Source organism: Rhea americana, unplaced genomic scaffold (genome assembly GCF_003343005.1).
Source record: "Rhea americana isolate MKP2758 unplaced genomic scaffold, rheAme1 scaffold_49, whole genome shotgun sequence".
In the NCBI taxonomy this organism is placed as follows: Eukaryota; Metazoa; Chordata; class Aves; order Rheiformes; family Rheidae; genus Rhea; species Rhea americana.
Genome location: NW_028186634.1, coordinates 3,942,053 through 3,958,574, shown reverse-complemented (window position 1 = coordinate 3,958,574; position 16,522 = coordinate 3,942,053). Strand labels below are relative to the sequence as shown.

Below are 16,522 nucleotides of genomic sequence, written 5' to 3'. Positions count from 1 at the left end.
GAGAGAGCAGCTCGTATTTCCATTTCCACTCTCAAGGGCACAGATACACCAGGTGCGCCTTGGTGAGGTCTCCCTCACTGTGTGCTCATCCTTTTCAGTGCATGTCTGCTCCTGCTTGTGTCACGTGCCTTCTGCATCCTGTGCTCGTGGCTGCAGAGCATAAGAACAAGTCAGAAATGGGAAGTGAATCGGAAATAAGAAACTAAATCTCAGCTATGTGTGAGTAATGGATTGTTCTTTTACTGCAGGGGGTAAGGATACATATTCTAATACTTTCTGGTCGCAGAGTAGCCATGACATTTTAAAAAATATATTTTGTAATTAATTTAATATAAGTTGTTCGTCATATGCTTTCTCTCTGATCCTAAATTCTGTCAGGTGATGTTGATGCACCCACAGGAATACCCAGCCAGGAAAAAAGTAGAAGATGAAAATGGTCCTTTTTTACCCAAGCCAGTCTGAACAAAATATTTGGGCTTTTGGCAAGAAATCGATTAAYGGTGTATTTCTGAGGCTCAGAATAGAAAGGTGTTTGTCTGGGGTCCTCTGTGGTAGTTTCCTGCCCAAGACCGAAGTTTAAGCTGTGCTGTTTACTACTATGTTTTGTACTCAAATATTTTTGCATACATAATACATTTTAACTGCTTTTGTTTTGTGTGGAACTCTCAACTGTAACTGAATGTATATGTAACACAGTGAACATTTTCCATTGTTTACAAATACTAACGTGTGTGCTCCCCCCAGCTCCTTGCCATATATGCAGATGTGATCTCCGAGTGCYGTGCTCAGAGCCTTGAGATAAATTCTGGAGTGGGATGTCATGCAGATGGTTGCTAACTACTCCATGCTGTCAGCAGTGGGATTTATAGGTATTCTGAGATTGATAGACAAGACCTGTTTCACCTGCCCCTTGATCAATTCTTAAGGTTTATTTTTTTTATTTTGTATTTTTATTTTTTTATTACTTCCACATCTTTGAGCACTCCCTTTGCAGCAATGTAGGGAAAAACATTCCTTTCTTGGGAGCAGTTACCTGCCTCCCCATTTCCCCCAGTTACACTGCTGAAACTGCTCACTTGCAACATGTAGTGAGTTTAACTCAGTCCTGCACCAAAGAAGGCTTTTTAAGGCAAAAATGTGTCAGAAGTTTTCATTTGATTCCAGTGGTTCTGCAGGGATTCACTGGCATGTGACTCAAAGGAACTTAGCATGAACTTGCAGCCTTACAATGTGCCACTTCCATGTCTAGAGAAACCTATTTAATGTTACATCATTTCAGCTCCTTCTGGATTCTTGACAGCTGGAGTAGCTGTTTTATATTCTTTTACCTGTGATTAATCTTAATGCAGTTTTTGATAACTATGTAAAATACTTCTCATGTAGTTTTGGGGTAGTGTTTTCAACACAAAGAATGATGTGAGGTGGCTTAAGCAGAAAGAGCTGTGCAGTCTGCTGACAGCTTCGTGATTCACAAAAGATGTCAAATTTTCAGAAGTGTAGTCAATAATATATTCTAATGTAGTTTATATTTTGTAATAGCTATATGTAGAGACATATCTCAGTCTCTCTAGGCTTGTTTTATGCCATCTCCGTTATAGAAAAACCCATACTGCAAACATAACCTGAAGAAAAATATTTTGAAGCTCTTCTGTATCTCCTCATATATAAACCTAGATGTGTTGATTATGTAATAGCATATACATAAACATTTTCTTGTGTTATGTCCACTGAATATGGTAAAAATAGTTGTAAATGTTCATTTTATTTCATATTGCTGATAATGGCCTATGCTCTTGAAACTGGCAGAATTGTTAAGGATCTTTGGTAAATGGAATATCCTAACAGCATAATGAAGCAGATGGTGGAGAAAAAATAAATCGGGTGATTTCCTACTTAGTACTGCATAGTTAGTTTCAGCTTTGTGTTTTTATGCCCACTAGGGGGACTGTTTCTTACTTTGCAGAAAGCAGAATCATGCACTCCCTTTGATAGCTTTTATGAAGTTTTAAAACCTTGAATGACTGACTCTGGTTAAATCCTCTGAAGAATAACTCTGAAAGCTATTTCCCAAAGTGTGAAAACTTTGGACACTGTGCTATTCTTCTGAGTTTACATGCTTCTTACTGTATTTTCTTAATAAATGTTCTTTTCCCTTCTTTTTTAAAAATATCTTTTTTCCTCTTGATTTATCAGTCCATGCTTTCCTATATGATGTTTCCGGGGGTTAACTTAGAAATCTTTTGTCAAGGAAAAAATATTGTGTATCTTTCTTTATTTATGTTTGGAATTAGTTTTGTTTTGCAACCATGGTGCCAGTGAATATGTTAAACTAATCAGTCTTGTATTCTCAGATGTCAGTGTAATGGGTTTCTGCTTTATCTGGGAGATAGTGGGTTTTGGGTAAGAGAGGTGTATTCTTAAAATTGTTAAGAGAAAACTTTCAAACTTGTCTTTTTCTTTTTTTGGCTGGGAAATTGCTTTTGTTTGTTGCAAATTCCTGACCTGCAGATTTTTCTACTTAAACACAGAAACATGAAAGAATACAGGAAGTCCTGTGTGACCACCATGAATACCTGCACTAACTGAGTCACCGGCTGAGTACTGGAAGAACAGCAAGGTAAGCAGTCAGGTCATTCCAGGAACATTTCATATAATCTGCATGATTTTATTTCAGCAAAGCTGCAGTGCTTTCAGATATCAAATTCATAACAAGTCAGGCAAAGATAAACAGCCTGCAGGTTTGAATGTGATAGATTTGCTTTTAGCTCAAAGCTTTGGCAAGCAAACATTTCTGTTTTTCTTTGTGGGGGAAAGTGTACAAGTTCTGTGTTGTTTTTTAAAAGGCGATATCTCTTATTTCAACAATCGATTCATGACCAAAGCTCAGCTTCCTGGGCTGACTCAAGGGAGGGCTTGGAGGAGGGGTGGAATGCTCCAAAAACTTAGCTGATGAAAAGGCATGCTGTTTTGTGGATGCCTCCCAGAATTGTTTAAGTCCGTATGTGTATGTGTGTGTGCGTGTGTGTATGCAAAAGAGAGAGTGAGAGGGAGAGATCTCCATGACAACTGGCCCAGCCAGTCTGTGTTCTCTGCAATCATTTTTTGCTGGAATCAGTGCTGCGAAAGGTCATATGAAGGAGTTGTGGGAAGCACAGCAGGTATTAGACGCTGAACGGCTGGTTTCCTAATGCCTCAGATAATAAGACAGAGTTTTGTCTGGGAAATACAAATCTGAGAATGGAGTGGAAAAGGAAGCGTTCCAAATTTCAGGTAACAAAATTTGCCTTTTTTGTGTTATTTCTTCTCACTTTGAGAAGTTTTTTCTACAGCATTTACTCCTGGCCGAGCGTCTGTGCTAGCTTGGATTCCCTAGCTCTGGGGAATGATGTCATGTGGCAACAGTTGGATTCTATTAGCCAGGGAAAGAAGAAACATCCTGCATTTCTGGAAAAAAAAACACTTTGGCTCTTTGTTGCAGGTCTTGTGCAAAGGCTGCAGAAAGTGCTTAAAAATTTCTAACACATTAATTCCCAGAAAACTTCATTGAGACACCAAAACTAAAACAATACAATTATTGCTGTATTCAAGAAAATAATTAGGACATGCTATAGAATTCAGCAGGCATTTCTTTCTTTTTGGGTGCTCCTATATCTATATTTAATGTGAAAGTTAATTGCATCTTAGTTAAGCAGAGGATTTGGAATCTCCATGCACGTGGAGTCCTTGAGTTGCTGTTTGGAGAATGTGCTGTGAGAGTTTCTTCTGGGTTGGGCTCTGTTTCATTTGCTGCCTGTGAATAGATGACTCTGGCAGTGCTCTTAGTAAGATTTTCGGTCATGGGCTGTGTTTCTCATAGTTTTAAACTAGCCTTTTTTGGGGAAGGGGTTGCAGAGGGGGAGAAAATGGAAAACTTTTAAATTAATAAATCCAGCAATTGAAGAGGCACTTTCCCCCTTTCCTCTGACATGTTTACTAAATGCTGTAATTGACAATCAACATTAGGATGGTATGCATAGGGTTTTAAGTGAAAAATGCCTAATGATTAATGTGCAGTTGCTATTTCCTAATGAAAAGACTCAGAAAATTGATACAATTCTCCTTTCTCAGACATCACAAAAATATACTGAACTGATAACCATGATGAGAAGATTAGATCACTTCTACATTACTTAAAACTCCCTTCTGTCAGATGCTTTTTTCTGCTTTTGTGTTGCTTTGATTCCTTTTGTGCATTTCAGGCATGATTCAAAACATGCTAGAGTCCATGGGAGTTTTCCCCTGAACTTCAAAGGGCATCAGATCAGCCTCTGCTTGAGAACTTCTCAGCCTCTGTTTTGGTCTTTTGACTGTAGGACCAGGCCACTAGCTCTTGGTTTTCTTTCTTGAACTTTCCAGACAGAAGGTCTTTTGTATTGCACCCAACAATGACGGACGCTGCTGACTGGCTTCAGCATGCCTGCTATCACACATCAGAGATGGTGATGATGCTTATTTCCGCTTTCTGCTGTAATCGCTCTAGAAGGGGAAAGTGCAGGAAATGGAAATCACATCCCTCTCGCACCTCTCCTCCCCACAAAAGGCCATTACCTTTGAGAGTGCGTGTGTGTGTGTGCACTCATGCACAGATTATTCCYTGTTTAAAGGACGTTATCAACTGTGCTTCAGGGATGAATTCCAGGAAGATTTTAGCAGGAAAAAACTGTTATCACTGTGATCTGTCAGTAGAGTACTTCACGAGGGAGAAACAGGCTGTTACAGASCAGGTAATCTTGCCGCAACATAGGCACAGAATTGACAGCTGTTGTTTGTTTGAAGGGCTAATCAACATAGTGTGACAGTTTATGTTCTTCTTTCCTACCAGATTTGACAGCTTGATTTTCTATAAATAAAATACTGCTGCTAGAGAATATCAGTTAATAACCTGATTAAGCCAAATTTAATAATTAGACTGACTGATGGTTAAGAGCAGTTAAATAAGGAATCCTTGTGCCACTCTTGAACAGAAATGAAATACCTGTAGAGTTGATGTCCTAATTTGAACCATAACTTTCTTAACAAGGAATGCTGTACTAATTACTCAAGTTTAAGGTGCATTTGGGGTAAAAATGCTATTGGCTGCCAAAATTTCTGAATTACAAAACAATTATGATTTTCAAAATCTGAGCTTCTGCTTTTAAGTGGTTACATGTTACTAATAGTCACTTGGGACCTTCTGAAAGACCTCCACATACTGTTCCAAGCTGGGCAGTTTTAAAATGGAGGCATCCCAAAGGCCGTACTTGCTTTTCGGAGCTTATCTGTCCTGTGGTGCAATACAGTAGGAAGCCTGATGAGTTCCCTCCTAGAGTTTCTGGCTGAGCGGCATTTCCCATAAGGGTTTGTGTTGTAGTATTTATGTGTTACTTTGGAAAGTGATACAAGGCATCACTTCCATAGTCCTTTAATATAATTTCTGTATGTCCTCRCATTCTGAATTGGCACATTCCAAATGAAGCCTACACATATTATATCCTGTAACCTTACCAGTGGGGAAAAATATTAATAAATCATAGTATTTTTATAATTACACTCATAACAAAAGGTTATACTACTACTAGCTTGGCTGTTATGGCTGGGTATAAATGTAGCCAGCAGCACATAGGCATTGGCAGACTGTATTTTTCTTTCATTAAGGGAGTGAGCAGAACTCGAGAAGGCTGCTCTTATACCAGGGATGTGCACAGAGTTTTTCAAGCAGTCTGTATAGATGTAGTGGCTCTGTTGGTCAACTACCGTATAGTCCTTAGCCCGCTGTTTGCAGCCTGATGGAGTTTCCGCTTTACAAGTTTGTTTGTTTATGTGTCTTGAAGAGAGTTGCATTATGTTGTTATCCTGACATAAATCTCCTTGTTTGGCTCATGGAGCCACTTCTTTTGTGTCAGTGGCTGTTTGCCCACTTTCTGTCTGTGAATAGTCAGTGTCTCTTAGTTTTCCAGAGGTTAACGGGTCTTTTTCTGGTAAGATTAGTTGTGTCCTGTCTCATTGTAGTTGGAAGGAAAGTGAATGGATGTAGTGGAAATATTTTTTTACTCTCCTTGATTATCTAATAAGTAATTTACATATGTAATTCTATGATGAGTATAAGAGTTAAAATGTTTTTAATTGCTTGATTTATTTTGCCTAAGATCATCTTTTGTGAAACTGCTCATCCATAGGCTGGAAACGTGCTTCGCCCTATTGTGTCTTTGTTGCACTGAGTTCCAGGTTAATTGTTATGTTGACACATGTTTATCTTTTTTAGCTGGAAATACACTACCTTGTTGATTAATAAATTGGGAATATTTAGGAGCTCAGGACTGACTTTCTCTGTGCTGTTCAGTATTTGTTTCTGCTCTTTATTCCGTTCTCTAAACAATTCCAGTCTTTTCAATCTCTCTTCTATTTAAAACACTGTTCTATTTAATACCACAGGTGTCTCTCTTTCTGCTGTTTTCTTTGAAGGTAGGATGATCTTAGCAGCACCTGGTATTACAGATATGGCCAGATGCACCATTAAATTCTGGAACATGGGAGTAGTATTCACTACACACAACCACATGCTTACAAAAGGTTGAACTGGTTGATTGAAAACAACAATGCTGTGTATTTAGAAGAGCTGCCCTGAGAATGCTCAAATCTTTCCTTCATTTTGTTTAAGTTAATTTAAATTCCAGCAACATGAACAACTAGTACTTGTTATTGTTGCCTCTCAAGTGGTTCTCTGCTCATAATGACTTTGAGTTACTTTCTAAGCTGTAGAAGTCAGAAGTGCAAAAGTATTTGTTCTGAGCAGCACACACTGGGTATGGATGTGGCTACCTTTAACGACAACAAGAACCTTGAGATGATTGCAGCAGTCTGCAGTGCAGGCTCTCATTAGTGCTAATCAGTGATCTCTGTTCTGACTTTGCATCTTTGACCTAGTTACTTTGCTGAACTTAACACTGTTGCTAGTGTGACACAAAGCAGACTCTTGGCACAGCACTGATTACAGAGCAGGGAGAGATCTGGCAACTTTCATACGAATCCGTTATAATTAAGGCTTCCGGTCTGGGATTTAAACTTTGTCTTACTGTTAAAAGCCTGAGAGGCTTTTTTTATTTTTCAGACTGCAAGTGAACCTATTGCCAGTGGGGACCAAGTTCTGTGACAGTACTAGATGCAGGCAAACCTGGGAGAGGCAGGTGCTCTTCTTGTTACTTCTACAAGCTTTGCAAATGTACTTCAGCCCTGAGCTCTTTTTAGACAGAGCCTCCTGGTTGTTAAGTCTCATGTGACAACAACAAAGTACCCTAAGCAGTTAGTGGAGTGTGGCATAGTTGGCTTTCCTCCAGTGCCGGCTCTTACTTTGGGTTAAGACCTCATGAAGTGTTAATCTTCTGTGCCAGCTCTGAGCCAAACTGTTGTATGCATGGGACTGTTGAAAGGAGTCCCACTTCCCCATCCAGTCAGAGGCACTGTACCTCTGTTGGACCATTTTTTTCCTGTCTTGTTGCAATTTGATAACAAGAAGATGAATCAGAGGCTAAAACTTCTGCCAGTGGCAAGAACGCAATTTGACATCTCTTGTGCAGCTGGCGGACAAAGGGTAAAAGCCATCAAATCATCCTGTGCTCCTGGACCAGCTGAGCCTGTTGATTTGTGACCAGAACACTCCCCCTTTCAAACATGCTTAAAAGTTGAAAGGCATCATTGAACATTTACCATGTTATGGGCATGTTGAGAACAGTTGGACAATTGTGACAATACAAGAGTTGCTCCCTGCAATGCTATTTCATGCCCCCTCAGTGGAGAGCAAAAAGCATTTGAAAGCTGCAGCAGTGTGGAAACATTTGCAGCTGCACAATTCACATTCCTGTGTTTTGAGTCTCACACAGGTCTGTGCAGACCTCCTATTATTAGTTTTAAAGGGAAAATAAGTGAGAGCTGATCAATTTGAGCAGAGTATTCCAGAGAGAGCTGTTTCATGACTGAGTTGTCAAGAGTGGCAAGCCAAGAAAGTACTGACTAAACTTACAAAGAACATCTCTGTGATGTAGAGCACAGTCCTGTTTATCCAAAAGATTTATCCATTCTCCTGCCACTCTGTTGCCAGCATGTTCAAACCCATGCTCTGCTCAGCCCATTGCATTCATCTCCTAGCATTTCCTGGCAGAGCTCCACTGTGGTTTCCTGGGATGTTGTCCTAGGGAAGGGGCCATATCACAGCTCAGTCTTCAGAAATCTGCCTGAAAATTAATTTCAGGTGACTCATCCTGGTGCTGTTTCTTAGAGAACAGGCAAATTGGTTTCAGAAAGAGGAGTGAAAAAATATTTTTGGACAGTGATTTTTTTGTGTGATCAGCTGATACTCTGGATTAGAATCACAGAATCATAGAATCAGTAAGGTTGGAAGGGACCTCTGGAGATCATCTAGTCCAACCTCCCCGCTCAGCAGGGTCACCTAGAGCATGTTAGACAGGGTTGCATCCAGGCGGGCCTTGAGTATCTCCAGAGAAGGAGAGATTAGACCTATTCTGTCTCACATCAGAGTGAGACAGARTATCTCCTCATGCTTGGGGCAGCAAACTGGCTTTTGGGAACACATAAAGACCCAAAGGCAAACATTGTTTTTTCACTGCTCTTTTATTAGCAATAATAAGTTCCAGTAGGTTGCAAATGGAGCAGTAACACCCCTTGGACTTGCACATCCAGCTTCCTGGCCACCCCTTTCGCTTTCTGCAAAAAGTGCAGCCCTCAAATGCTGCCTGGAAGCAAGACAGCCTGCGCCCCAGCACTGGCAGCTGAAGCATAGCTCCTGCCAGAAGTGCTCTTTCCCTGATCTGAGGCTCCAGTGGCAGGGGAGTGCCAGTCTTATCCCCAGATTTGGGCACAGTGTGATCCATAAGGCATGAAGGGGTGGTCCCAAAGCACATGCAGAGGTGAGCTCCTAAGAGACCCTGCCTGTCACTGTGTGCTGCCTCTGCCTTGTGCTTGGGCACTTCGTCCATTGGGACTAGGGAGGGTTGAGCAGCGGGTTGGACTAGATGATCTCCAGAGGTCTCTTCCAACCTCAACCATTCTGACTGAAAAGAGGCTACATTAAATGAAGTGCTGTCGTGTGTCAGACCCTTGCTGGTTTGTATCAGCTGAGGATCCAGCCCAGTGTTTTGTTTTCCCTCTCCTAACACTCCATGCCAGTGTGATCAGAGGGGAGGTGCCCTGCCTTTCTCCCATTCCTCCCTTTCCTGGCGGTACCAGAGCTCTTGTCGCTGACCTCTGCCTGATGCTAATGACGTCAATAGCAATTACAGATACCGCACTCTTGTACTTGCTTTGTCTTTGCCTGTGTGAAATCACAGATCCTATAATGCTCATGCGAGTAAGATTTGCAGTGCTGTTTTGGCAGTTGCTCTGCTGGTGAGCTCTATGACCTTGCATGCAGAAGCAATACACACTTGGTTTTACTAACATCCGAGACTGGGCATCTGGATGGGCTCATATGTGAACCACTACTGGGTCTGAGAAAGACAAGTCCTTGTTGTCTGTACTGGTGCCAAATGATGTACTGGCTGGTAGAAGTATTAAGATGTTTACTGTCAGAAAAGATTTGTCATGAGAAAAGGCGAAATATGTTGCTACCAGTGGGAGAACACTCTACTTCTGAGCCCGAGTAGAAAAAGGAGATGTAGGAATAGGTGGGAGAGAGAGTGAGGAAAGAAGCCAGCTGCTGCTTATCTGTGAAAGAGGAAAGAGAACCTTGTTAGTCTTCCAGAGAAATGGTCGGCTTCCCACAAGGTGGGCAGAAGAGGAGCAAAGTCAAAGCTCAGTCTTCTCTCCTATTGCAACACTTAACATTTCAACATTTGTTTTCAATTTGATCTAAAAGCAAAAAACCAAAGCATCATTGTAGGTAGGGAATTCTGTAAAATACTATTTTTAAGAAACATGGACATTGATGTTTCCAAAATAAAATGTTCTAGAACCCTAGCAGCAGTTCAGTAAGATTGAGAGCCATTTCACTGCTGCCCACTACTGAACAGGAGCAGCAAATCTGTCAGCTTGGACAGATTGCCCTTGTGACAGTGGCTCATTAACAGTTGTCAGATCACTTATGTTTCCATGACAGCCTCAGGTCTGACAAATGTGGCAAAGCTGTGTTTTATCAGTAAATCCCCTAGCAAATCCCCTACTGACCCTAGTCTGGAAAGCATATGGATAAGAAGAGAAAACGATTCTTCCTGCTCTTTGTTACTGACTGATTCTGTTCTTTGTGTGTGAACCAGCCGACTAAGACTGGTTGCATTCCTCTGTAATTTGCAGTAACTCCTGTGTGTGGCTGAACCAGATTAACTGTTGGAGTGATTAATTAATTTGTTTTTATTTTTTCATTTGTTAAGAAGTTTTTGTCATTTTTTCTGCAACCAAGACAATTCCAAATGTCAGGTTGAACTTTCAGGGAAACTGAGAGGAAGCTGTGGTATTTGGACAGTCGGACAGTTCATTTCAGTACAGGCTTGGGCACCTTTGGATCAATTTGGCTTTTTTGTGGAAAAGAAGAGCACTGGCACAGGTTGCCCAGAGAGGTTGCGGAGTCTCCTTCTCCGGAGATATTCAAAACCCGCCTGGATGCAACCCTGTCTAACATGCTCTAGGTGACCCTGCTGAGCGGGGAGGTTGGACTAGATGATCTCCAGAGGTCCCTTCCAACCTTACCAATTCTGTGGAGGTGTTATAGGTGTGTAGGCTTCTTCAGGAGAAAGACTGGCCAGAGTTAAGCCTGCAGGGWATGGTTGGAATATGTTTTGTTGCAGTTATAAAAAGGAGAGGAACATTTTGCTCAGACTCTCTAGATATTTTTGGAGGCTGGTGACTCCTTGAAATTCCCTGTTAAACACTAGAAGATGAAGAAATCTGCAACTATTTGTTAATTATAGGTCATCTGTTAATATGTTGTATGCCAAATCAGACATGTAAATAAAATGAGGAAAAAAAATCATAGGCATTCAGAAATCTCTCTTCACCACCAATGTTTAAATCTTGAAATCTAGTAGCATCTGTAATATCCTAAGTATTCATGTCTCTTATGCAGAGAAGATAAAAGAAGTGAAATACTGGACTGATAAAATACTTAATATGACCTAAAAGAAGTTGTTGAGGTGGGCTTCAGAGGTCTGTAAGGTATGATATAATTGTCCTTTCCTGAAAAGAGCCTGCTTATAAGCTTTCAGTCTGTCTATACAGGAAATCACAAATAGGATGCAGCCTTGCTAATACTGGTGAGTAATGGATTTTTTTGCCTCAAGTGATAGACGCTCCCCCCCCCCAAGCTTTGTGGGGGCTTACACACTGGTGGTGTGTAGTTTAGTTGATAGCTCTCTGTGTGTGCATGGAGGTATGTAGAATTACCATGCTCTGACCATCTCTGCAATCTATGTTAACAGACTCCAAGTTGTAAACATGTCATGGGCAAAATTTTATCTCCAAACTAGGTAGAGGACCCTAATTTTATCCAAGAAAAGTTTCCAAGAGAGTAAAGTCCCAGAATGGGACTGACCATCTCCTCTGATTACATGAAGCCTGTGTAGCCCTGTAGCTTGAGATTACTAATATTATCTCTGAAATAGGAAATGATGATGCTTCAGCTGCTCACTAATACACTGGTGTTCATAGTGCCACAGTTGTGCAGTTTCAAACCTAAAGATAATGCCTTTGACTTAATCATACATGGATGAATATATATATATATATATATATATATATATATAAAATTAAAACAATGGTTAATAAATCTGATATAAAAGTGAAGTTACTGCTATAAATTAAATAAGTGCTTTTTCAAGTATTGTTGGAAATTCTGGGCACAACTGCGAGGAGAAATATGTAAATCCCATTTTTACAGCCATGTCTGCTAGATGCAGAGGCAGAAGGGGAATCTGAATGAAAAAAGAAGTCAGGATATACCTCAGAAAGATGAAATTTGCTGTGCACTAATGSCAAATGATTACTCTGCTGATCTCCATGTGAGCAGTTGGACTTGCCCTKAGGGAAAGAACAGTGTCTTTATGACCAATCAGGCTTAGTCAGCGCAAGACGACTTAATGGGAGACCRTGCTCATTCACAAAGACTGCCGTGTTGTCTCAGTGGTGGACTTCTCTGCTGAGCTACCAGAGTTACGGACGGGGGAGGTGCTCATTGTAAGGAGGATTTGGAACCTCAGCATAGTTGGGTCTTTTGCAGAGGAATACTGTCCGTTTTACATTTTTAAGCAGAAGCAAATGAGAATCTGTATTTTGAGAAAGAATTAGAAGACCTAATAAGAAGTGGAAGGTGATACCTAACTAATGAAGTATTTCTCTGCAAGATTAGATATTCTCCTGTGTCTCCAACAATGAACCTCGGAGGGGCATCACTGGGAGGACAGCTGATCAAAAGAGGTGATGAAAAAGTATGATCTAGAAGACAGTATCCCTAGTGACGGACTGTGCTGTGTGTGCCTTGCGAATAGCCTGACTGGCTTTAGCGTAACTGTGTGCAGAACTTCATTCAGACTTAGTGATAATCTGCATATGGACAGACCCAGCCGTAAGGACTTGATCTGACAGTATCTTTGCCTTTTAGAGTGCAGGGCAATGCCCAATTAAAGTGAAGTAAGGCTTGCAATGGGAAACTTTGCTGTGAGCTCAAGGACAGCTGGTGGCAGCGATATGTAGCATTGCCAGTTCTGTTGTGTATTCTTTTTGAAAACTGCAGCAAAACAGTTAGTTGACTCATGAAGCTTGCTGTAGAACTTCTTCCTCTCTTAGCAATTGTCAATCACAGCAAGTTTCCTCCTCAGTTAGACCTTACTGAAATATAGTGGTCATGTGAAAAACTGAGTTAAAAACATCCTTGTAAACTCAGGTTGTTACAATGTTTGAAGGGAAACTACTTAAGAGAGACTTTATTTTATTCTTGTTTTGTATAACCTTCAGTACAATAAGTCCTAGTCTCTGGCTAAGTTTCCTGGGTAGTAAGTGTAATAATAATGTTAATAAAATCAGGCCTGATAGCCTGATTAAGTCAGGCCTGACTGCCTTATTACAGCTATAGCTCTCCRAAGGACACACACATTTTGATTTTGAAATCTAAGAGCCATTAAATATCTGTGGTTAAAAGGTAGGAAGAATGAATCAGTGGATATCCTTTGCTCATTACTTTCAGTCCTGCCACAAATCTGTGGTTAGAAGATGCAGTACTGACAAAATCTCTCCAAGCTATGTCTCAATAGGAAGTTTGCATTTCTGATCTGTTTCCATACCCAGCACATTTCTGCAGGCAGTGCAGGATAGGGATTGGAAAACTGGCTTCTTAGAATTGTAAAGAAGTTCTGCCTCTATCTTACCTATTTGCATCTTAGTTTGGAATTTTTATTCAGATATTAAAATAATTTCCCAGAAAAATGAGTTTGAAATCCTTACAGTATTCTCATATAAATGACCGAGTAATCTTCCTTGGGAATTGAGGGACTGCTGTTTCCGGAAGTAATGGCCTTAATGACTAAGATAACCGGATAGTTAAGAATTTGTCCTAAATTTATATTATGCCATTAATTATTGTTTCTCTTAAGTATAATCATAAAGTGAAGAAAAATGATGTTGTTATTCTGAGACAGGTTTTCATTTTCTTGATACAGTAGCAGCCAAAACAAAAATTGGTAGAATTCATAACAAATAAGATGGAGAATTCATATTCAGGTGGTTATAAAGCTAGTTCTGTTAGTCCCTGTAGTAACCTATTCTGGAGTAGCCTGAGAAAAGGCTAAATGCGATGACCCAGTTTGGAGGCAAAATCATTCCTCACATTCAGAAGTGCACACAGGATCAGGGTTTTGATGAATTTAAGCACTTAATTGCACAAAGAAATCAACAGATTTTAAGGAGCAGTTTTGACTTCTGTTGAAATAAAATAAATTTGTCATGCTAGATGAATGTGGAAATTCCATAAAACATCCAGATGCCTGGAACTCTCCTCTAACGGTGTGCTGTCAGGGGTCCAATGCCAATGTCTGCAAAAGCCCAAAGATCCCATTGACTTCCAGTAACATTGAAGTCCTGAGCGCTCTGATGGCAGAACTCAAGTTCTTTAAGCACCTTTACAACTTGTTACTACATGTATACTCTGTGTGTTTACATGCTCTAACATACTGTATCATCAAGCTGTTTTTAAAGTCGCATGGGTTAAAAGAAATTGTGCTTAATTTTTTTCAGATCAGAAAAGGGYTTTTTCTTTTCAGACAGAGCTTCATCACTATTTCACTGCAGTGAGAAGTGTAAACAGTTTGCATTTTAGATTGAAAGGAGAACTGAAACCAAGATGTCCTTCTGATCTGTGGGGAAATTGGCTTAGCAAAGGCAAAGTGAATGGATTTAGGAGTCTGAAGCTTTGAGTGGCATTTCTTTAACAATAGGATTCTGAAAAGCTGTGAAAAGCGAAGAATAAGAGACAAAAAAAAAAAAGTGAAGAAAGCAAAAGGGTAAGGGGAGAGTGTCAGTACTATACGGATTAAGAGAGACTTTCAGCAGAACAGTAATTGAGAGTGATTTTTCTCATCCCCACTATGATATTTTTCAACTAATGTACTCTTTGAAGCAATTCATAGCTTACAGTTACATTTTAAGTTTCCCCYGCTTAAACATAGTTAATTGTGTATTTGCAGTTTCATGTCAGAGGCTGTATTAATAATCCTAGATGCTCAAGTGAATATAAATGTGACAAATACCTTTGTGAGAGTTAATTTGCCCCTGCAACTTTCCATAAAGCTTTCTAGCTTTCTTATTCTAGCAGAAACAAAAGTCYTTTTTTATGAAGAGTGCATGTGCACATAGTTACAGACAAGATTTTAGGCTGTCGGTGGTTGTGAAAGCTGTGGTGTGCGTACAACAGCTGACCAGGTCTTAGAAAAGGGAGTATCTGAGTAGGTGACTGCACAGATTTCTCTATTTTCTCCCTCACTAATTAAAAAGTGTGTATCCAAGGCCTGTACACTGTATTATCTTTAGCTCTYTTCTCAATCCAAAAAACTGTTAGTGAGTGGGAAAGAAATTGCCTGCACTTTGAATTGTAGGAGAGATGTCAAGGCAAATGACCTGAGGGGAAGAGGTGTGTAAGGCTGTGAAGAAACAAGGAAGAATAATAGAAGCCAGGAAGTAAAGGAAAGAAAGAGGGGAATAAAAAGGAAAATGCTTTTAAAATAATTCAATAATTAGACTTTATTTAAATGATGATTCATGGAACTTGGTCTTGGCTATGTTTTGAAAGAAACTTTGGAAGAAGTAGTAGCCAAGAGGTGTATTCAGCAAGGTGACTGCAAATGCACCAAAGATCTTTTGACATATTGCCTTTTGGAAATCCAAGGTGAAACTCCTCCTGGTGGAGCTAAAGTTGCCATACTCTCTTCTTCACATAAAAGCATAAAAATATTTCTTATTTTAGTCACAAACAGAACTACTCCAAGAGCTGATTTTTTTTTTTTAAAAAAAGTGTTCTGCACAATAGTGATCACAACAGGAATCATTATAAATTCTGTCATCTAACCTGTAGAACAGTGCACAGTGTCATCCAAATACAGTATGAAGGCTCGATGGGATCTAGACTGATTCATTTTACATCTTATTCAGTGACCAAGTAGATGAAATGTGAGAACACTAAACAAAGAAACATGCTAGTGGTTTTACACTGAACAAAACACATGCTTTTAACTTATCAGATGGAAGCCTTTAAATGGCGTGTGAGAATTCGGTTAGTATATAAAAGCAATATTAAAAGTATATTAAAGCAATATTAATTGCTTTAACTGTAGAAGAATACCATACCTGATGGCAATCATCATTTCCTGTGACTTCATTTAATGGTTCATTCAATTGAAGTCCTGTCTCTACTTCTCCGAGTGTTGTGAAAATCTGATTTTGATGGGGTATTATGAGTATATTCTGATTGAACTACAGAGTTTTAATGCAATAAATTACTCTTCAAGTTAGTCAAGTAAAGTGAATGTTTAAAAATGACATGTCAAGTTACAGGTTGGATGTCTGGATTTCATGCTTTGGCTGAAGGACCATGCTAGCAAATCAGTTGGTTTTAGAGGATTTATGCTTCCTCCCTCCCCATAGGTGGAAATTATGGCAGTTCAACAGCCAATGGGGATTTTGCTGTTGGTATTTAAATTGCGTTTAGTTTGTGGTATCCTGGCACCTTGCTACATGTGAAGAACTGTTGATGAAAATATTGTGAGTTCTGTTGAAACAGCATTTTCGGAGTGGTCTTGACACTATTAACAAAGAAACATTTTAAGACATTGATAAGAAAAATGGAGACAGTGAAAGATAATTTCAAAAGCAGACTTATTGGTGAGCCTTTAGATTGAAATGGTCAGAATGACCAATATCCTTGGATTGCTATTTCTGTTTAATTCAAACAAGGGTAGTAAATCCCTAGAGGGTCTAGGGAGAGTCCCTAGACAACTCTGAAAAATTTATTTGTAAT

The 16,522-nt window shown here is 39.8% G+C and overlaps 1 protein-coding gene across 5 annotated transcripts in view; it reads left to right on the top strand.

Annotated features, from left to right (window-relative positions):
* Positions 1 to 16,522, top strand: part of DENND2B (DENN domain containing 2B) — a 186,738-nt gene that overhangs the window by 36,043 nt on the left and 134,173 nt on the right. For 4 of the 5 annotated variants that reach the window (XM_085317187.1, XM_085317183.1, XM_085317185.1 and 1 more), the window contains exon 2: positions 2,529 to 2,617. The gene's annotated coding sequence lies outside the window, so the exon portion shown is untranslated. Of the gene's footprint in view, positions 1 to 2,528; positions 2,618 to 3,005; positions 3,271 to 16,522 lie in introns of those variants that run through there. The other variant, XM_085317186.1, reaches the window with a different exon arrangement.